General features: G+C 37.8%; 1 protein-coding gene and 1 non-coding gene across 5 annotated transcripts in view; both read left to right on the forward strand.

Moving 5' to 3' along the window:
• POLQ (DNA polymerase theta) overlaps positions 1–22,308 on the forward strand; it is a 195,658-nt gene that overhangs the window by 30,458 nt on the left and 142,892 nt on the right. The gene's annotated exons all lie outside the window — the stretch shown is intronic.
• Positions 18,048–18,154, forward strand: LOC143648935 (U6 spliceosomal RNA). Its single transcript, XR_013158833.1, has one exon. It is a non-coding gene; the product is annotated as a U6 spliceosomal RNA (small nuclear RNA).

The raw sequence follows: 22,308 nt of genomic DNA on the forward strand, positions 1-22,308 counted from the left end.
AGGATGTTGAATCTTGTCAAATGCCTTCTCTGCATCAATTGAGATGATCATGTGATTTTTCTGCTTTGATTTGTTGATATGGTGTATTACATTAATTGATTTTCTTATGTTGAACCATCCTTGCATACCTGGGATGAATCCTACTTGGTCATGATGTATAATTCTTTTAATGTGTTGTTGGATACGATTTGCTAGAATTTTATTGAGGATTTTTGCATCTGTATTCATTAGAGAGATTGGTCTGTAGTTTTCTTTTTTTGTAATATCTTTGCCTGGTTTTAGTATGAGGGTGATGTTGGCTTCATAGAATGAATTAGGTAGTTTTCCCTCCACTTTGATTTTTTTGAAGAGTTTGAGGAGAATTGGTACTAAATCTTTCTGGAACGTTTGATAGAATTCACATGTGAAGCCGTCTGGTCCTGGACTTTTCTTTTTAGGAAGCTTTTGAATGACTAATTCAATTTCTTTACTTGTGATTGGTTTGTTGAGGTCATCTATTTCTTCTTGAGTCAAAGTTGGTTGTTCATGTCTTTCCAGGAACCCGTCCATTTCATCTAAATTGTTGTATTTATTAGCGTAAAGTTGTTCATAGTATCCTGTTATTACCTCCTTTATTTCTGTGAGGTCAGTAGTTATGTCTCCTCTTCCATTTCTGATCTTATTTATTTGCATCCTCTCTCTTCTTCTTTTTGTCAATCTTGATAGGGGCCCATCAATCTTATTGATTTTCTCATAGAACCAACTTCTGGTCTTATTGATTTTCTCTACTGTTTTCATATTTTCAATTTCATTTATTTCTGCTCTGATCTTTGTTATTTCTTTCCTTTTGCTTGCTTTGGGATTAGTTTGCTGTTCTTTCTCCAGTTCTTCCAATTGAACAGTTAATTCCTGCATTTTTGCCTTTTCTTCTTTTCTGATATAGGCATTTAGGGCAATAAATTTTCCTCTTAGCACTGCCTTTGCTGCGTCCCATAAGTTTTGATATGTTGTGTTTTCATTTTCATTTGCCTCGAGGTATTTACTAATTTCTCTTGCAATTTCTTCTTTGACCCACTGGTTGTTTAAGAGTGTGTTGGTGAGCCTCCAGGTATTTGTGAATTTTCTGGCATTCCGCCTATTATTGATTTCCAACTTCATTCCTTTATGATCCGAGAAAGTGTTGTGTATGATTTCAATCTTTTTAAATTTGTTAAGACTTGCTTTGTGACCCAGCATATGGTCTATCTTTGAGAATGATCCATGAGCACTTGAGAAAAAGGTGTATCCTGCTGTTGTGGGATGTAATGTCCTATAAATGTCTGTTAAGTCTAGCTCCTTTATAGTAATATTCAGATTCTCTATTTCTTTATTGATCCTCTGTCTAGATGTTCTGTCCATTGATGAGAGTGGGGAATTGAAGTCTCCAACTATTATGGTATTTGTGTCTATTTCCCTTTTCAGTGTTTGCAGTGTATTCCTCACGTATTTTGGGGCATTCTGGTTCGGTGCATAAATATTTATGATTGTTATGTCTTCTTGTTTAATTGTTCCTTTTATTAGTATATAGTGTCCTTCTTTGTCTCTTTTAACTGTTTTACATTTGAAGTCTGACTTGTTGGATATTAGTATAGCCACTCCTGCTATTTTCTGGTTGTTATTTGCATGAAATATCTTTTCCCAACTTTTCACTTTCAACCTGTGTTTATCTTTGGGTCTAAGATGTGTTTCCTGTAGACAGCATATAGAAGGATCCTGTTTTTTAATCCATTCTGCCAATCTATGTCTTTTGATTGGGGAATTCAGTCCATTAACATTTAGTGTTATTACTGTTTGGATAATATTTTCCTGTGCCATTTTGCCTTTTGTATTATATATATCATATCTGACTTTCCTTCTTTCTACACTCTTCTCCATACCTCTCTCTTCTGTCTTTTCGGTTCTGACTCTAGTGCTCCCTTTAGTATTTCTTGCAGAGCTGGTCTCTTTGTCACAAATTCTCTCAGTGACTTTTTGTCTGAGAATGTTTTAATTTCTCCCTCATTTTTGAAGGACAATTTTGCTGGATATAGGAGTCTTGGTTGGCAGTTTTTCTCTTTTAGTAATTTAAATATATCATCCCACTGTCTTCTAGCCTCCATGGTTTCTGCTGAGAAATCTACACATAGTCTTATTGGGTTTCCCTTGTATGTGATGGATTGTTTTTCTCTTGCTGCTTTCAAGATCCTCTCTTTCTCTTTGACCTCTGACATTCTAACTAGTAAGTGTCTTGGAGAACGCCTATTTGGGTCTAATCTCTTTGGGGTGCGCTGCACTTCTTGGATCTGTAATTTTAGGTCTTTCATAAGAGTTGGGAAATTTTCAGTGAAAATTTCTTCCATTAGTTTTTCTCCTCCTTTTCCCTTCTCTTCTCCTTCTGGGACACCCACAACACGTATATTTGTGCAGTTCCTATTGTCCTTGAGTTCCCTGATACCCTGTTCAAATTTTTCCATTCTTTTCCTGATAGTTTCTGTTTCTTTTTGGAATTCAGATATTACATCCTCCAAATCACTAATTCTATCTTCTGTCTCTTTAAATCTATCATTGTAGGTATCCATTGTTTTTTCCATCTTTTCTACTTCATCCTTCACTTCCATAAGCTCTGTGATTTGTGTTTTCAGTTTTTCTATTTTTTCTTTTTGTTCAGCCCATGTCTTCTTCATATCCTCCCTCAATTTATCGATTTCGTTTTTGAAGAGGTTTTCCATTTCTGTTCATATATTTAGCATTAGTTGTTTCAGCTCCTGTATCTCATTTGAACTATTGGTTTGTTCCTTTGACTGGGCCATATTTTCAATTTTTTGAGCATGATCCATTATCTTCTGCTGGCGTCTGGGCATTTAGTCAGATTTCCCTGGGTGTTGGACCCAACAGGTTGAAAGATTTTTCTGTGAAATCTCTGGGTTCTGTTTTTCTTATTCTGCCCAGTAGGTGGTGCTCGTGGCACTCGTTTGTCTCCGGGTCCCACCAGTAAAAGGTGCTGTGGGTCCTTTAACTTTGGAAAACTCTCGCCGTGGGGGAGGTTCGCCAGCCGAAGCGGCTTGGAAGAGTGCCAGCCGTCCCTGGGGTCTGAACGCAGGGAGGGTCGCTGGCCGCCACAGCCTGGGAGAGCACCTGTCCGAACTTCCTAGTTGGCCCGGGGCTCCAAGCGTGGCGGGAGGGCGCCAGCCGCCGCGGCCCGGGAGAGTGCACCGTTCCCAGCCGGACCGGGGAGTCACGTGTTTGGATGGGACCCCCCCGGTCACCATTCTCCGCGGGCTGGGGATTTCCGATCCAAATCTCTCAGTTGGTCCGGGGTGCTGCGCATGGTGGGGGTGCCAGCCACCAGCGCTTGAGGGGACCGCCTGCCCAATTCTGCCAGCTGGCCTGGGAAGGAGGAAGGGAGGGACTCCGGCCGCTTGCCGCCCCGCCTGGGGAAGCCCACGCCCCTTGGTGATCCCACCGGAGCGGGTTCTCTCAGCCAGTCAGCCGTTCCAGGATGGGGTACGCTGTCTTTTCTTTTTTTTTTTTTTGATCTCTGTCGTGGCTCTGGGAGCTGTTCTGTATCGTTTCTACTCCCCTAGTAGCTGTTCTGGAGGAGGAACTAAGATCCGCGCGTCTTACTAAGTCGCCATCTTCTCTGGAAGTCTGAGCGGTGTGGCTGTATTCTTCTGAAACTATTTATGGATGCTAAAATTTGAATTTAATGTAATTTCATGTGTCACAAAGTATTTGTCTGATTTTTTCCCCAACCATTGAAAAATACAAAACCCATTCTTAGCTCCTAGGCTATCCAAACACAGATGGTGGACTGATTTGGCTTGCAGGCTGCAGTTTGCCAATGCTTGATTAAAAGCTATTAAAAATAAGGAGAAAATGAAATTTATATTTACTTACATTTATGCCACTTCCAGGACTTCTTTTATTTATGTAGATCTAAGTTTTTGTCTGTTATCATAATTTTTCTGCCAGAAAACTTTAATTTTTTTTTCTTTTTTTTTGCATAGGCAGACACTGGGAAACAAACCCAGTCTCTGGCATGGCAGGCAAGAACTCTGCCTGCTGAGCCACCATGGCCCAGCATTTTTTTCTAGTGCAGGTTTGATAATATTTTTTCTGTTTTTGTATGAGAAATATTTATTCATTTTTCAAGGTCATATAATTCATTTTTTCATTATGGGAATTCTGGGTTGGCAGTTTTTTCTTTTACTACTTTAAAGATGCTATTCCACTGTGTTTGTTTTACACAGTTCCTCATGAGAAATCTGCTTAAGTTTTAATCTTTGTTCTTTGGTAGATAATGTGTTTTTTTTTCCTTTGAGTACTTTCAAGATTTTCTCTTTATTTTTGGTTTTCAGCAGTTCGAATATGTGTCTAGGGGTGTGTGTATGTGTGTGTGGTGTGATTTGTGTTTTTTGGTAGATTGTTTATCCTGCTTTGTGTTTTCTGAGCTGCTTTGGTTTGTGCTTTGGTCTTTTATAAGTTTTGGAAAATTCTTGGCCATTATCTTTCGAAATTTTTTTTTGCAACATTCTCTCTCTCCTTTCTGGAATTCCATACGTATGTTGCAATGTTTGACAATACACCACAGCTCTGTTTTTGTCTTCTTTTTTTTTTTTTCTGTCCACTCTTTTTTCCTTGCATTTTAATTTGGTAAATTTTATTGATCTACCATTAAATTCACAGATGTTTTCCTTGATTGTGTTGAGTGTACTGTTAAGTCTGTTGAAGAAATTCTTTATGTCTTAACTGTGTTTTTTATTTTAAAGTTTTCATTTGATCCTTTTTTAAGTTTTCCATCTGTCTACTGTAATTCCCTATTAGTTTGTGCCTGTTTTCCATACCATCTCTTGACAGTGTGCTTTTTCTTGATTGACATGACCTTGAGTTGGACAGTTGAAACTTAGCTTTAAGTCGTGCTTATACCTGGCAGTAGACCTGCCTTTGCTTTTCTTAGGCCTTTTGTTTGGAGGGCTGGGTTAGTCTCATTAGCAGTTGATCTATATTTGAGTTTTGTTGTTATATTTACTTTTAGTGTCCCACAGTCTTTAAATTCTTCTAGGAGAAATTAGTAAATTTTTTCTTAAAGGTCCAGAGGGTAAATATTTTAGGGTTGTAGGCCATATCATCTCTGTCATAACTTCTCAGCTCTCCTGTTTTAGTGTAAAAGCAGCCACAGACAGAATATACAAGAATGGGCTGTGTTCCAGTAAACCTTTATATATGAGGCCCATGGGCTGTACTTTGCTTACCTCTGTTCCACCATTACCTTGAGTTTAGGGTGATGGCTAGTTTATCAAGTGTTGTTCTCTATGTCTACTTCACCCTCAGCTTTAATTCTTCCCTTTGTGCCTGTGCCTGAAACGAAACTTTCTTTAAGATCTTCCCCCTTTCTTAGCAGTGTATAGGTATTACTTGTTGTTGTACCCTTGCTACCCTGGTGAAGGAATGGAACATATTCTTTTTCTGGTTTCTTCTCTGTCATCTCTTAGGCATCACCATGTCTCTGGATCTTTGAGGTGGGATCTTCTTGGTTATCTTGCCTATCTCCTAGTGGCAGGGGTCTCTAATGGTCTGGGTCCAGGGCTTTTCTGCTCCTCCCCCAAGGATAAAGGGATTTTTTTTCTCCTACCTGTTCTTTCTTCTCAGCTGCAGGGGGTTTTAACTGTGGTCTGAGTATGACAGGTTTCCTGCCCTTTCCTGCCTTAAGGTATTTGTTCTATAGGGGACATAGGGTAGAAGGATCGGTGGTTTGTGCCTTTCTTGTATTAGCTGTTGTTCTCCTCCGCTGAGGCCTGCACCATCAGGGAGGCTTTCTCGCTCATGAGCATGCAAAGAGGTCTTTGGAGAAAAGTCTGTGAGTGGATGTTTCCTATTTATCTTTGGAGGCCCTTGCCTTTTCCTTAGATTTTGTACCATGTATTTGTTTTTCAGGTCTAGTAGCTTTTTCGGGATTTTTGAAATATAGTATCATGTCATCTGCAAATAGTACGAGTTTTACTTCTTTATTTCCAATTTGAATGCCTTTTATTTCTTTTTCTTGTGTAATTGCTCTGGCTAGAACTTCTGGCACAATGTTGAATAATAATGGTGACATAAAACTTTCATTGTTTGCAGATGATATGAGTCAAAAATCCCAAGTTAGAAATCCCAAAAAATCTGCGGCAAAGCCACTGGAGCTAATAAGTGAGTACAGCAGAGGCAGGTATAAGATCAACATCCCAGAATCAGTATTGTTTCTATACACTAGTAATGATCAGTCTGAAGAGGAAATCAAGAAAAAAATTGCATTTACAACAGCAACCAAAAGAATCAAATATTTAGGAATAAATTTAACACAGGCTGCAAAAGAAAACTACAAGAAGTTGTTATAAAAAATCACGGAATACCTTAATAAATGGAATATTGTGTTCATGGATTGGAAGACTAAATATAGTTAAGATGTCATCTCTACCCCAATTGATTTATAGACTAAATGCAATAACAATTAAAATCCCAAAAACTTATTTTGCAGAGCTAGAAAAACCTATAACAAAATTTATTTGTAAGCTAAAGGTGCCCTGAATAGTTAAAAATATCTTGAGAAAGAAAAATATCTAATATTTTTTCTCTTTTCACCTTTACTGATAGTCTTCATTTCTACACTCTTCTCCAGACCTCTCTCTCCTGTCTTTTACTATGTACCTGTGGTGTTCCCTTTAGCATTTCTTGTAGAGCAGGTCTCCTAGTCACTAGTAGAACAGTCTCTGAATGACTGTTTATCTGAAAATATTTTAATATCCTTCTCATTTTTGAAGGACAGTTTTTGTAGGTATAGAATTCTTGGTTGTCAGTTTTTCTCTTTGGGATTCTTAAATATATCATGCTATTGCTTTCTTGCCTCCATGGTTTCTGCTGAGAAATCCACACAGAGTCTTATCGAACTTCCTTTATATGTGATTGTATTAGTTAGGGTTCCCTAGAGAAACAGAATTAACAGAGAACACTTGCAAAAATAAAATTTATAAAAGTGTCTCACGTGACCATGGGAATGCAGAGTCCAAAATTCGCAGGGCAGGCTATGAAGCTGACGATTCTGATGGAGGGTCTGGATGAACTCCACAGGAGAGGCTCGCCAGCTGAAGCAGGAATAGCTCCTGTCTCTTCTGAATCCTCCTTAGAAGGCTTCCTGTGATTAGATTAAGCATCACTCATTGCAGAAGACACCCTCCTTTGGCTGATTTCAAATGGAATCAGCTGTGGATGCAGTGGACATGATCATGATCTAGTTCTATGAAATGTCCTCATTGCAACAGACAGGCCAGCACTTGCCCAAAAAAACAGGTACCACAACTTGGCCAAGTTGACATATGAACCTGACCATGACAGTGATGGATTGCTTTTTTCTCTTGCTGCTTTCAAAATTCTCTTTGTCTTTGATGTTTTAAAATCTGATTAGTAAGTGTCTTGGAGTAGTTCTGGTTGCTTCTATTCTATTTGGGATATACTGCACTTCTTGTATCTTTAATTTTATGTCTTTCATAAGAGATGGGAAGTTTTCAGTGATTATTTTCTCCATTAGTCTTTCTGCTCCTTTTCCCTTGTCTTCTCCTTCTGGGACACCTACAACACATATATTTGTGCGCTTCATGTTGTCATTTAATTCCCTGAGACCCTGCTCATATTCTTCCATTTTCCCCCCATATTTCTTTTTTTTTTTTTTGTCATCTTTTAGATGTCCTCTCCTCTAGTTCACTAATCTTTTTTTCTGTCTCTTCGATTTTATTACAGGTCTCCATTGCTTTTTTTCTTCTTCTTCTATCATGCTTTTCATTCTGTGATTTGTTTTTTCAGACTTTCAAGGTTTTGTTTATGTTCTCCCAATGTCCTTTTTTATATATATATATTTTTTACTGACTAAACATAACAACATACAAACACAAACATTCTTAACACATGAACATTACATTCTTGGTATACAATGGCTCACAGTATCATCACATCGTTGTATATTCATCATCATGATCATTTCTTAGAACATTTGCATCACTCCAGAAAAAGAAATAAAAATAAAAAGAAAAAACTCATACATACCATACCACTTACCCCTCCCTCTCGTTGATTGCTAGTATTTCCATCTACCTAATATATATATAATTTTTTAAATACAGTTTTATTGAGATACACTCACACACTATACAAAGCATCTGAAGTATACAATCACTGGCTCACAGTATCATCACGTAGTTGTGCATATGTCCCCATGATCAATTTTGAAACATTTTCATTACTTTAGAAAGGAAATAAAGATAAAAAATAAAACTGAAAAAGCTCCCATACCCCTTATCCCTCCCCACCCACCCACCCATTGACCCATAGTATTGATGAAGTATGTTTGTTAACTATTAATGAAAGAATATTAAAATATTACTGTTAACCATAGTCCCTAGTTTGCAGTAGGTACATTTTCCCCCATATGTCCATCCATTATATATTTTTTGCATTTGTCCTCCCTATTATTTATTTATTTTTTTATCCATATGTTTTATTCATCTGTCCATATCATAGATAAAAGGAGCACCAGACACAAGGTTTTCACAATAACACAGTCACATTGTGAAAGCTATATCATTATACAATCATCTTCAAGAAAAATGGCTCCTGGAACACAGATCTACAGTTTCAGGCAGTTCCCTCTAGCTCCTCTAATATACCTTAAGCTAAAAAGGGCATATCTATATAATGCATAAGAAAAAGCTCCAGGATAACCTCTTGACTCTGTTTGAAATCTCTCAGCCACTGACGCTGTGTGACTCTTTATTTTTGGCTGGCATCTATGCACTTGATTTTCTTAAGTAGTTTGTTCTGGAAACCTAGGGTTTTCTTGTTGAATAGCTTTGTTCTCTGTCTGGCATCCAGCTCTTTGGCATTCAGCTCATCTTATTCTAGACCTTTAGCATGGGTTCTGTTTAGCTGAACAGAATTTTTCTGTTCTTGTTTCTTGCCTTGCCTATGTGGGGTCTTTTTTTTTTTTTTGAGGAGGTTGACCTCAAATATGATTAGCCCCAATCAGATTTTCCCTACCAGACAGGTCCATGTCTAAGGAGGAGAGAGTGGCCAGTATCAGGTTTCCTTGAAGGTGAACCCAGTAGGTTGTCAGATTTCTCCTATGAAGCTTTTTAAAATTTTAAAAATTTTTTTATAAATTTATTTATTAATTAAAAAAATTAAGAACAAGCAAAAATATTAACATATAATTCCATTCTACATGTATATTCAGTAATTCTCAATATCATCACATAGTTGCATATTCATCATTTCTTAGAACATTTTCATCAATTCAGAAAAAGAAATAAAAAGACAACAGAAAAAGAAATAAAACGATAATAGAAAAAAAAGATTATACATACCATACCCCTTACCCCTCACTTTCATTTACCACTAGCATTTCAAACTAAATTTATTTTAACATTTGTTCCCCCTATTATTTATTTTTATACCATGTGTTCTGCTCATCTGTTGACAAGGTAGGTAAAAGGAGCATCAGACACAAGGTTTTCACAATCACACAGTCACATTGTGAAAGCTATATCATTATTCAATCATCATCAAGAACATGGCTACTGGAACACAGTGCTACATTTTCAGGCAGGTCCCTCCAGCCTCTCTATTACATCTTGAACAACAAGGTGATATCTACTTAATACGTAAGAATAACCTCCAGGACAACCTCTCGACTCTGTTTGGAATCTCTCAACCATTGACACTTTGTCTCATTTCACTCTTCCCCCTTTTGGTCGAGAAGGTTTTCTCAATCCCTTGATGCTGAGTCTCAGCTCATTCTAGGATTTCTGTCCCACATTGCCAGGAAGGTCCACACCCCTTGGAGTCATGTCCCACGTAGACAGGGAGAGGGTGGTAAGATTGCTTGTTGTGTTGGCTGGAGAGAGGCCACATCTGAGCAACAAAAGAGGCTCTCTTGGGTATGACTCTTAGGCCTAAATTTTAAGTAGACTTGACCTATCCTTTGTGGGGTTAAGTTTCATACGAACACACCCCAAATCTGGGGGCTCAGCCTATAGATTTGGTTGTCTACACTGCTTGTGAGAATATCAAGAATTCAACTTGGGGAAGTTGCATTTCTCCCCACTCTCACCATTCCCAGAAGGGGGCTTTACAAATACTTTTCCACTGAATGATCGTATCACTCTGGGATTCATCGGGGCATCACTCTGGACAAACCAACAAAATCTCATGTCCTACCTGAGATTCCAAGTAATTACGGTGTTCATTCAAACTATCTACATAAGTTATATTAGGAAATGCACTAGTCAAAATATTAATTTTGTAACAGATAAAATTTCTTTGCTTTAGTCTCACACAGAAGGTGACATTTTAAAATATTAATTACCATCTATTTTCAGCACCCTGCAATAATGACATTCCTTTGTTCTTCCTCATGCAAAAACATTTTTAAAATTGTACCTTGTACATTTCACTATTATTATACACTCTAGGCATTCCTAGATTATACCATCTCAATCTTTAACATCTATCTTTCTTTCTGATTTCAATATGTCCCCAGCCCTCCTCCCTCTATCATTCTCACATGCAGCTTCATTCAGTGTTTTAACATAATTATATTACAGTTAGGTAGTATTGTGCTGTCCATTTCTGAGTTTTTGTATCCAGTCCTGTTGCACAGTCTGTATCCCTTCAGCTCCAATAACCCAATATCTTACCCTATTTCTATCTCCTGATGGTCTCTGTTACCAATGACATATTCCAAGTTTATTCACTAATGTCGGTTCATATCAGTGAGACCATACAGTATTTGTCTTTTAGTTTTTGGCTAGTCTCACTTAGCATAATGTTCTCAAGGTTCATCCATATTGTTACATGCTTCATAAGTTTATCTTGTCTTAAAGCTACATAATATTCCATCGTATGTATATACCACAGTTTGTTTAGCCACTCGTCTGATGATGGACATTTGGGCTGTTTCCATCTCTTTGCAATTGTAAATAATGCTGCTATAAACATTGGTGTGCAAGTGTCCATTTGTGTCTTTGCCCTTAAGCCCTCTGAGTTAGATACCTAGTAGTGGTATTGCTGGGTCATATGGCAATTCTATATTCGGCTTTTTGAGGAGCCGCCAAACTGCCTTCCACAGCGGTTGTACCATTTGACATTCCCACCAACAGTGAATAAGTGTGCCTCTTTCTCCACATCCTCTCCAGCACTTGTCATTTTCTGTTTTGTTGATAATGGCCATTCTGGTGGGTGTGAGATGATATCTCATTGTGGTTTTGATTTTCATTTTTCTAATGGCTAGGGACGTTGAGCATCTGTTCATGTGCCTTTTGGCCGTTTGTATTTCCTCTTCTGAGAAGTGTCTGTTCAAGTCTTTTTCCCATTTTGTAATTGGATTGGCTGTCTTTTTGTTGTTGATCTGAACAATCTCTTTATAAAATTCTGTATACTAGACCTTTATCTGATATGTCGTTTCCAAATATTGTCTCCCATTGTGTAGGCTGTCTTTTTACTTTCTTTTTTTTTTTTATTAATTAATGGAAAAAAAAAAGGAAATTAACCCAACATTTAGAAATCATACCATTCTACATATGCAATCAGTAATTCTTAACATCATCACATAGTTGCATGATCATCGTTTCTTAGTACATTTGCATCTGTTTAGAAGAACTAGCGACACACCAGACAAAGATATAGAATGTTAATATAGAGAAAGGAAATAAAAGTAATAATAATAAAAAAAAACCAAAAACAAACAAACAAACAAACAAAACCTATGGCTCAGATGCAGTTTCATTCAGTGTTTTAACATGATTACTTTACAATTAGGTATTATTGTGCTGTCCATTTTTGAGTTTTTGTATCAGGCATATTATGAAGCCACATTGGTCAAAACAGCATGGTATTGGCATAATGATAGATATATCGACCAATGGAATCGAATAGAGTGCTCAGATATAGACCCTCTCATCTATGGACATTTGATCTTTGATAAGGCAGTCAAGCCAACTCACCTGGGACAGAACAGTCTCTTCAATAAATGGTGCCTAGAGAACTGGATATCCATATGCAAAAGAATGAAAAAAGACCCATATCTCACACCCTATACAAAAGTTAATTCAAAATGGATCAAAGATCTAAACATTAGGTCTAAGACCATAAAACAGTTAGAGGAAAATGTAGGGAGATCTCTTACGAAACTTACAATTGGAGGCGGTTTTTTAGTTTCTTGATGAAGTTCTTTGATTTTAAGGACTTCCATTTATTTCTTTCTTTCTTCAGTGCTCTTGCTTTGGGTGTAAGGTCTATAAAACCGCCTCCAGTTATAAGATTTATTAGATATTTCCCTACATTTTCCTCTAACTGTTTTATGGTCTTAGACCTAATGTTTAGATCTTTGATCCATTCTGAGTTCACTTTTGTGTAGGGTGTGAGATACGGGTCCTCTTTCCTTCTTTTGCATATGGATATCCAGTTCTCTAGGCACCATTTATTGAAGAAACTGTTCTGTCCGAGGTGAGTTGGCTTGGCCGCCTTATCAAAGATCAAATGTCCATAGATGAGAGGGTCTATATCTTAGCACTGTATTCGATTCCATTGGTCAGTATATCTACCAGTACCATGCTGTTTTGAGCACTGTGGCTTCATAATATGCCTTAAAGTCAGGCAGTGTGAGACCTCTAGCTTCGTTTTTTTTCCCTCAGGATACTTTTAGCTATTCGGGGCACCCTGCCCTTCCAGATAAATATGGTTATTGGTTTTTCTATTTCTGAAAAGTATGTTGTTGGAATTTTGATTGGTATTGCATTGAATCTGTAAATAGATTTAGGTAGAATTGACACCTTAACTATATTTAGTCTTCCAATCCATGAACACGGTATGCCCTTCTATCTATTTAGGTCTTCTGTGATTTCTTTTAACAGTTTCTTGTAGTTTTATTGTATAGGTCTTTTGTCTGTTTAGTTAAATTTATTCCTAAGTATTTTATTCTTTTAGTTGCAATTGTAAATGGAATTCATTTCTTGATTTCCCCCTCAGATTGTTCATTACTAGTGTATAGAAACACTACAGATTTTTGAATGTTGATCTTGTAACGTGCCACTTTGCTGTACTCGTTTGTTACCTCTAGTAGTTTTGCTGTGGATTTTTTAGGGTTTTTGATATATAGTATTATATCGTCTGCTAACAGTGAGATTTTACTTCTTCCTTTTCAATTTTGGTGCCTTGTGTATTTCTTTTTCTTGTCTAACTGTTCTGGCTAGAAATTCCAACACAGTGTTGAATAAAAGTGGTGATAGTGGACATCCTTGTGTTGTTCCTGATCTTAGGGGGAGAGTTTCCAGTTTTTCACCATTGAGGATGATATTAGCTGTGGGTTTTTCATATATTCCCTTTATCATTTTAAGGAAGTCCCCTTGTATTCCTATCCTTTGATGTGTTTTCAACTGGAAAGGATGTTGAATTTTATCAAATGCCTTCTCTACATCAATTGAGATGATCATGTGATTTTTCTGCTTTGATTTGTTGATGTGGTGTATTACATTAATTGATTTTCTTATGTTGAACCATCCTTGCATACCTGGGATGAATCCTATTTGGTCAGGATGTGTAATTCTTTTAATGTGTTGCTGGATTCGATTTGCTAGAATTTTGTTGAGGATTTTTGCATCTATTTTCATTAGAGAGATTGATCTGTAGTTTTCTTATTTTGTAATATCTTTGTCTTGTTTTGGTATGAGGGTGATGTTGGTTTCATAGAATGAATTAGGTAGCTTTCCCTCCACTTCAGTTTTTTTAAAGAGTTTGAGCAGGGTTGGTACTAATTCTTTCTGGAATGTTTGGTAGAATTCACATGTGAAGCTGTCTGGTCCTGGACTTTTCTTTTTGGGAAACTTTTTAATAACTGATTCAGTTTCTTTACTTGTGATTGGTTTGTTGAGGTCATCTATTTCTTCTCGAGTCAAAGGTCGTTGTTAATGCCTTCCTAGGAAGTTGTCCATTTCATCTACATTGTTGTATTATTAGCATAAGGTTGTTCATAGTATCCTGTTATTACCTCCTTTATTTCTGTGAGGTCAGTGGTTATGTCTCCTCTTCCATTTCTGATCTTATTTATTTGCATCCTCTCTCTTCTTCTTTTTGTCAGTCTTGCTAAGGGCCCATCAATCTTATTGATTTTCTCATAGAACCAGCTTCTGGTGTTACTGATTTTCTCAATTGTTTTCATATTCACAAGTTCATTTATTTCTGCTCTAATCTTTGTTTTTTCTTTCCTTTTGCTTGCTTTCGGGTTAGTTTGCTGTTCTTTCTCCAGTTCTTCCAAGTGGCCAGTTAATTCCTGAATTTTTGCCCTTTCCTCTTTCTTGATATAAGCATTTAGGGCAATAAATTTCCCTTTTAGCATTGCCTTTGCTGCATCTCATAAGTTTTGATATGTTGTGTTTTCATTTTCATTTGCCTCGAGTTATTTACTGATTTCTGTTGTAATTTTTTCCTTGACTCACTGGTTGTTTAAGAGTGTGTTGTTGAACCTCCACATATTAGTGAATTTTCTGGCACTTTGCCTATTATTGATTTCCAACTTCATTCCTTTATGATCTAAGAAAGTTTTTTTTATGATTTCAATCTTTTTGAACTTGTTGAGACTTGCTTTGTTACTCAGCATATAGTCTCTCTTTGAGAATGATCCATGAGCACTTGAGAAAAAGGTGTATCCTGCTGTTGTGGGGTATAATGTCCTATAAATGTCTGTTAAGTCTAGCTCATTTATTGTAATATTCAAATTCTCTGTTTCTTTATTGATCCTCTGTCTAGATGTTCTGTCCATTGATGAGAGTGAGGAATTGAAGTCCTTAGCTATTATGGTAAATGTGTCTATTTCCCTTTTCAGTGTTTGCAGTGTTTGCCTCAAGTATTTTGGAGCATTCTGGTTCGGTGCATAAATATTTATGATTGTCATGTCTTCATGCTGAATTGTTCCTTTTATTAGTACATAGTATTCTTCTTTGTCTCTTTTAACTGTTTTACATTTGAAGTCTAATTTGTTGGATATTAGTATAGCTGCTCCTGCTCTTTTCTGGTTGTTATTTGCATGGAATACCTTTTCCCAACCTTTCACTTTCAACCAATGTTTATCTTTGGGTCTGAGATGTGTTTCCCGTAGACAGCCTATAGAAGGATCCTGTTTTTTAATCCATTCTGTCAATCTCTGTCTTTTGATTGGGGTGTTCAATCCATTAACATTTAGTGTTATTACTGTACGGGTAGTACTTTCTTCTACCATTTTGCCTTTTGTATTTTATATGTCATGTCTAATTTTCCTTCTTTCTATACTCTTCTCCACACCTCTTTCTTTTGTGTTTTCATATCTTTCTCTAGTTCTCCCTTTAGTATTTCTTGCAGAGCTGGTCTCTTGGTCACAAGTTCTCTCAGTGAGTTTTTTGTCTGAAAATGTTTTAATTTCTCCCTAATTTTTGAAGGACAATTTTGCTGGGTATAGAATTCTTGGTTGGCAGTTTTTCTCTTTTAATAATTTAAATGTATCATCCCATTGTCTTCTTGCCTCCATGGTTTCTGCTGAGAAATATACACATAGTCTTATTGGGTTTCCCTTGTATGTGATGGATTGCTTTTCTCTTGCTGCTTTCAAGATCCTCTCTTTCTCTTTGACCTCTGACATTCTGATTAATAAGTGTCTTGGAGAATGTCTATTTGGATCTGTTCTCTTTCGGGTACGCTGCACTTCTTGGATCTGTAATTTTAGGTCTTTCGTAAGAGTTGGGAAATTTTCAGTGGTAATTTCTTCCATTAGTTTTTCTCCTCCTTTTTCCTTCTCTTCTCCTTCTGGGACACCCACAACATGTATATTTGTACACTTCATATTATCATTCAATTCCCTGAGTCCCTGCTCATATTTTTCCATTTTTTCCCTATAGTTTCTGTTTCTTGTTGGATACAGATGTTCTGTCCTCCAGTTCACTAATCCTCTCCTCTGTCTCTTGAAACCTACCATTGTAGGTTTCCATTGTTTTTTTCATCTCTTCTGCTATGCCTTTCCATCTCATAAGTTCTGTGATTTGTTTTTTCAGACTTTCCATTTCTTCTTTTTGATCATTCCTTGCTTTCTTCATATCCTCCCTCAATTCATTGATTTGTTTTTTGATGAGGTTTCCGTGTCTGTTCGTATATTCTGAATTAATTGTTTCAGCTTTTGTATCTCATTTGAACTATTGGTTTGTTCCTTTGACTGGGCCATATCTTCAATTTTCCTGGTGTGATTTGTAATTTTTTTGCTGGCGTCTAGATATTTAATTACCTTAATTAGTTTATTCTGGAGATTGCTTTCACTTCTCTTACCTAGGGTTTTCTTGCTGGATGAATTTGTTGTTGATCTGTTTTAGACATTCAGTTCAGCTTTTTCTGGACCTCTAGCTTAGGTTTTGTTTAACAGAGGAGAATTTTTCGGTTCTTGTGTTCTTGTTTCTTGCCCTTGCTGATATGGTACCTTCCCCCTGCTCCCCTTTAGGAGGGTCTACGTACGTATTATAGACTCCAGCCAGGTTTACCCGGATAAACTGGCCATCTATCAGGGGAAGGAGTCACTTGTGTCAGTTTTCCCTGAGGGTGAGACCCAGGAGGTTAAAAGACTTTTCCTGTGAAGTCTCTGGGCTCTGTTTTTCTTATCCTGCCCAGCATTTGGTGCTTGTCTGCCTGCTGGTCCCACCAGCAAAAATTGATGTGGCACCTTACCTGTGGAAGACTCTCCCTGCTGGGGGTGTGGTGGAGACAGAGGAGAGGTTGTAGGTTGGTTTTAATGGCTTCATATTGCCAAGCCCTGGGGTCTGAATTCCTTGAAGGAGGGATTCCACCTGAGTTGAGCTTCATCCCTCCCCTGGGGAAGGCAGGAGGGAGACAGCCCTGAATGCAGCCCTTTTTTACCTATGTCTGGGGCAATTGCACCCCGAGAAGTCCCGCTGCTGAATCCAGAGGCAGCCAAGCCTCTGTAGAAACACAGATACAAAAACCTCTGTTTCCTCCCCTTTCCTCTTTTTCCGTTAAGCCAATGAGCGACCCCCGCTTTGACCAGGTTCACCTGAGCTGGGCGCCTATTTTTAGTAGTCAGAATTTGTTAATTAATTCCACAATTGGCATTTGTTTGGGCTCAGCCCCTGCTGCTGCTAAAGTCTCTTTCCTTTCCCCCCTGGGAAGCCGCTTGTGGGGGAGGGGCACCGGCTCCCGCGGCTTGGGGAACTGACGCTTCTGAGGAGGCTTGCAGCCAGTCCAGCTGGTCCGGACTGGGGTACGCTGTGTGTCCGGTCACTGACGTGGCTCTGGGAGCTGCTTTGTACTGTTTCTGGTTATTTAGTAGTTGTCTGGAGGACGAACTAAAACGTGCCCATTGCTAAGCTGTCATCTTGGCCACACACCCCTCCTATGAAGCTTTCAAATTTTGTACAATCCCTATCCTGCACTAGCATGTGGTGCTTGTAATTTCAGCAGCCTTTCCCTTTCAGGGGCATGGTTGAGTCTGAGGCTGAGGTATGGGGGCATGCTGGTTTGAAAATATTATGTATCCCAGAAAAGCCATGTCTTTAATCCTCATTCAGTATTGCTGGTTGGAACCGTTTTGATTGTTTCTATGTAGATATGACCCATCCAGTTGTGGGTGGTAACTTGGTTAGGTGGTATTTTTAGAGATGGGTCCCCACCCATTCAAAATCAGGTTGTTTACTGGATCCCTTTAAGAGGGAACCATTTTGGAAAAAGCTTTAGAACCATGAGAGCTGCCAGAACTGACAGAGCCAAAAAACAGACAGAGCCCTGGGGAAGCTGTTGAAGAGAAAGCTGGCAGATCTCATCCTGTGCCTTTCCAGATTAGAGAGAAACTCTGATCATCATTGACCTTCTTGAACCAAGGTATCTTTCCCTGGATGCCTTAGATTGGACATTTTTATAGCCTTGTTTTAATTTGCACATTTTCACGGCCTTAGAACTGTAAACTTGCAACTGAATAAATTCTCCTTTTTAAAAGTCATTCTGTGCTTGCTTCGGCAGCACATATACTAAAATTGGAATGTTACAGAGAAGATTAGCATGGCCCCTGTGCAAGGATGACATGCAAATTCATGAAGCGTTCCATATTTAAAAAAAAAAAAAAAACGTTCTGTTTCTGGTATATTGCATTCAGTAGCTTGCAAACTAGAACAGGGACCTTTCATTGCTTCTGCTTTCCAGCTCCTGAGGCCTGAATTCCCTGAAGGAGGGGCTCCATTTGAGCTGGGCCCCACTCCCCTTTTCTTGGGGAAGATGCACCCTTTAGGGAATTGTTCCTATCCACCTATTTATGTTGTCTCTCAGACATGCCTTAATTCTGCTGTTGATTGGGGCAGTGCTGGAGCTTAAGAGTTCTCACAGTTCTAATGAGAGTTGTGCCTGGGATCTCAACTATCCTACCCATTCCATGTTGGTGTACTATGTGTATCTGGTCACTGATGACCCCTCAGCAGTTTTGTACAGTTTCTGACTATTAGCTGCTCTGGAGGTTGAACTAAACTCCAAACTTCACTATGTCCCATTCCGTATTTGATTTAGTATATTGGCCAGCATCTTCTTTATAGAGGGCTACAAGGCTTTACAGGAGCTTTCCAAGCCCCTCTCTTTATGGCTCTAACTCCTTCAACTACATTGTCTCTTATTCTTTCTACAGTAGTCTCTTTCTGTTCCTTAAATAGGCCAGGAATCTCCCATCTTAAATTTTCTTTGTCTGAAATGCTTTTGTCCCCTGGCATAATTATGGTTAACTCTCACATTCAGACCTTTACTCAAATGTCACTTTCTCAGGCCTTCTCTGTGTACCTTATCTAAATTAAAATGTCATCCTATGGTCTCTATTTCCTTTCCCTGCTTTACTTTTCTCTTTAGCATGTTTAAAATCTAATATATTACGTGTTACTTTGTTTGGTTATTATGTATCTTCTTCTCTTGGTGTACAAACAGTAGAAGGGCAGAGCTTTTTTCTGCTTTGCATACTGCTATATCCCAAGTGCCTAGAACAATCTAGCACATAATAAATATTTGTTTGATGAATAAGTGAATGAGTAAATTAATCAATCTAGTTATACACACTGACTTTCAGTTTCTAGAACTCACTGCACCACGATTCCTCAAAAACAGTGATTCTCCGATGTGCTCAAATGACCAATTCCTGAGCCACTGGAGTTTCAAAGAGAAAGAGTTGATTGCTGAGCACAGAGCAGGAGATCAGATGTCCTATTGGCCTGAAAGTCTGTCTTCCTGAACTGTAGTAACTCTGATAGTTCTATGAGATCAAATGATGGGCAGGTTTTAGGTTAGTGAGCAAAATGCCTCGAGATGATGTTAGAGATAATCTAATTATTGATGTGCAGATTGATTATATACTTAGTCATAGAATACATGTAAGAGTATAATATTAATATTTTTAATATTATAATGTGGTATATGTCACTTAAGGTTAAAGTTTAAGTTGCTGTGCATGTCAGGTGGGCCAATTTTGGTTAGATCTAGCTCCATATAACAAGATAGTTTCAGAATTGAGGTGGATTAGTTTTGGGCTGATTCAAGGCCTTCATTAATAAACATTAGGGACTGTATTTAGTGATTATAAAACTGAAGTTGAAAACCAGGATAAGATGGTACAAGTGAGGGTCAGTTACAAGGTTCTTATAATAAAAAAATAAAGGCTATATTGTTATACAGTCATTATCAAAGTTCAAGGCAGCTGTATTACAGTTCAGTAATTTCAATTATTTCCCTCTGGCTATTCTAATACACTAATAAGTAAAAAAAAATTTATTTAATGACTTAGTAATCATAATCATTTGTTAAATCCTAACTTCTTGGTTGCAACAGGACCTGCACACATGCATTTTGTTCTGTCTGAAATGTTCCCCCAACTCCTATTTACTTTTCACTGAGATAATGCCTCTCTTCCTTTGTATTTCAACTATCATTATTTTTTCAGGGAATCCTTTTTCAGATTTTTCTAATTTTTCTCATGAGGCCTAAAACCAGCACAAAACCGTCTTTTGTAGTACAGCTTATGGGTGTATCACATATATATTTGTTGAGTACTTCAGTGTGTCTACCTTGAGATTATAAACCCCTTGAAGATAGGAAGGACATTGAGTTTCTTTTGCTCACTATTGTATCCCATGTTACCTGAATGTTGGAGCTCAATATGCTAATTGAGTGAATGATAAACATTTCCTTCTCACCTTGCATCATGAGATTTATTTCTTTTTCTTCTTTTATTTTTTTTTCTTTATTTGTTTTGCTATTGACTTTTATCATTCATCTTTTTTATTGGAGAGAGAGATCGAATTATTCTTATTTTTAAGTGCTTTTTATTGTGAAATATAACATATGTACAAAGAAAAGAAAGAAAAAGCAATAATATTCAAAGTACACTTCAACAAATAGTTATGGAACAGACTTCAGAGTTTGTTATGGGTTACTATTCCATTATTTTAGATTTTTCCTTCTTACTGGTCCCAAATACTCAGAGGCTAGAAGAAATATCAGTGCAGTGATTCAGTAGTCATACTTGTTGGTTAAATTTTACTTTCTCAGTTATAATTCCTCCTTCTCCTTTGATCCTTCTCCCAATCTATGGGATCTTTAGGCAAAGCCCATTTTGACTTTTTCGTGCTGAGAAGGGGTGTCAATGATATGGGATAAGGGGATGTACCTAGCTGATAATCTTGGAGAGGCTGGTCCCTCTGGGTTTCAGGATTTATCTGGCCTAGGAACCCTCTGGAAATTATAGGTTCCAGGAAAGCAAACTTAGTGCATCAAACTTTTATAGTCTCAGTTCAAGCTGTAGGTGTTCCTAAGAATTAACAGGAGTTATATTGGTTGGGGTTTAGCAAACCATGGCAATTAGTATTATCTAACTGAAGCTTGCATAAGAGTAGCCTCCAGACTAGCCTCTTATTTTTTTTTTTAAGTGTGAAAAATATACCATACATAAAAAAAAATTTTCAAAGCACACTGCAACAATCAATTACAGAATAGATTTCAGAGCCTGGCACAGGTCACAGCTCCACAATTCCAAGTACCCACTTCTAGCCACTCCAGAAAAGCCCCTTGACTCTCTTTGAGCTGTCTTAGCCACTAATATTTTATTATCTTTCTTTTCTTCCTTTTGGTCATGAAGGTGTTGTCGATCCTATGGTGCCAGGGCCAGACTCATCCCCAGGAGTCCTGCCCTACATTGTCAGGGAGACTATCACCCCTGAATGTCATGTCCCATGTAGAGGGGGCGGGCAATGATTTCCCTTACAGAGTTGGCATACAGAAAGGCCACATCTGAGCAACAAAAGAGGTTTCCTGGAAGCATCTCTTAGCCCTCTTTATGAGTAGTCTGAGCTTCTCCACTACAGGAATGTTTCATAAGGGCAAACCTCAAAATCAAGGGTTTTCTTGGGCGTCTGCAATGGTTGAGAGGGTACCTGGGGCTTCCCAGATGGGAAATTTTAATAGTTACATATATAATTTTTTTTTCTTTTAGACTCTCATGGGACTCTTTACTCAATACTTTTTAATTATCAGCCCACCATAGTCTGAGATATATCCTGGTATTACATTAAGCTAAACACAATGAATTATAAGGCCTTTTTCCTGTTCTGGAGTCTAGGAGTTTGGATTGTTTAAATGAGCTGTCCAGACAGGTTGATTTAGATTATGTGTTATAGAAGATCTAGGTCCTAGACATAATAAACCTCTCTGTCTTTGGTCTCATACAGTTGGTGAAGATCTAGCATACATACACTATCATCTTTTATCCTGTATTCTCATTTACCTTAGACTCAGCCAGATTGGCTTACTTTTTATCTCTAATTGAGGCCTAATCTCTTTTTTCAATTACTTTAAGTGTTATTGATTAACTATGCTAAGTTTCAGGGCTTCAGCATTCCATTTCTGTTTCCTAGGTGTCACACAGTTATTCAAAGTTCCAAGGAAATACCAGCTGCTACACATATAATTCAGTGTCTTGGAATCTAGAAATACACTTATAATTTCAGACTAAGTGTAGCTGCTATGAGGGTTTACAATGTAGGCTCCTTCCTACAAGTATTTTCCAAAGTAGACCTTATCATGCTTGTTCTTTTGTCTCTGACTTATTTTGCACAATACTTTGTCCCAAAAATTTATTCAGTTTTTGCATACCTCTTGACTTCCTTTTTGTAGCTGTACCATATCCCATCATATAAATGTATCACAGTTTGCCATTCTGTTTCTCAGTCATTGTATCCTTTG

This window comes from Tamandua tetradactyla, chromosome 10, assembly GCF_023851605.1.
Source record: "Tamandua tetradactyla isolate mTamTet1 chromosome 10, mTamTet1.pri, whole genome shotgun sequence".
Lineage (NCBI taxonomy): Eukaryota > Metazoa > Chordata > Mammalia > Pilosa > Myrmecophagidae > Tamandua > Tamandua tetradactyla.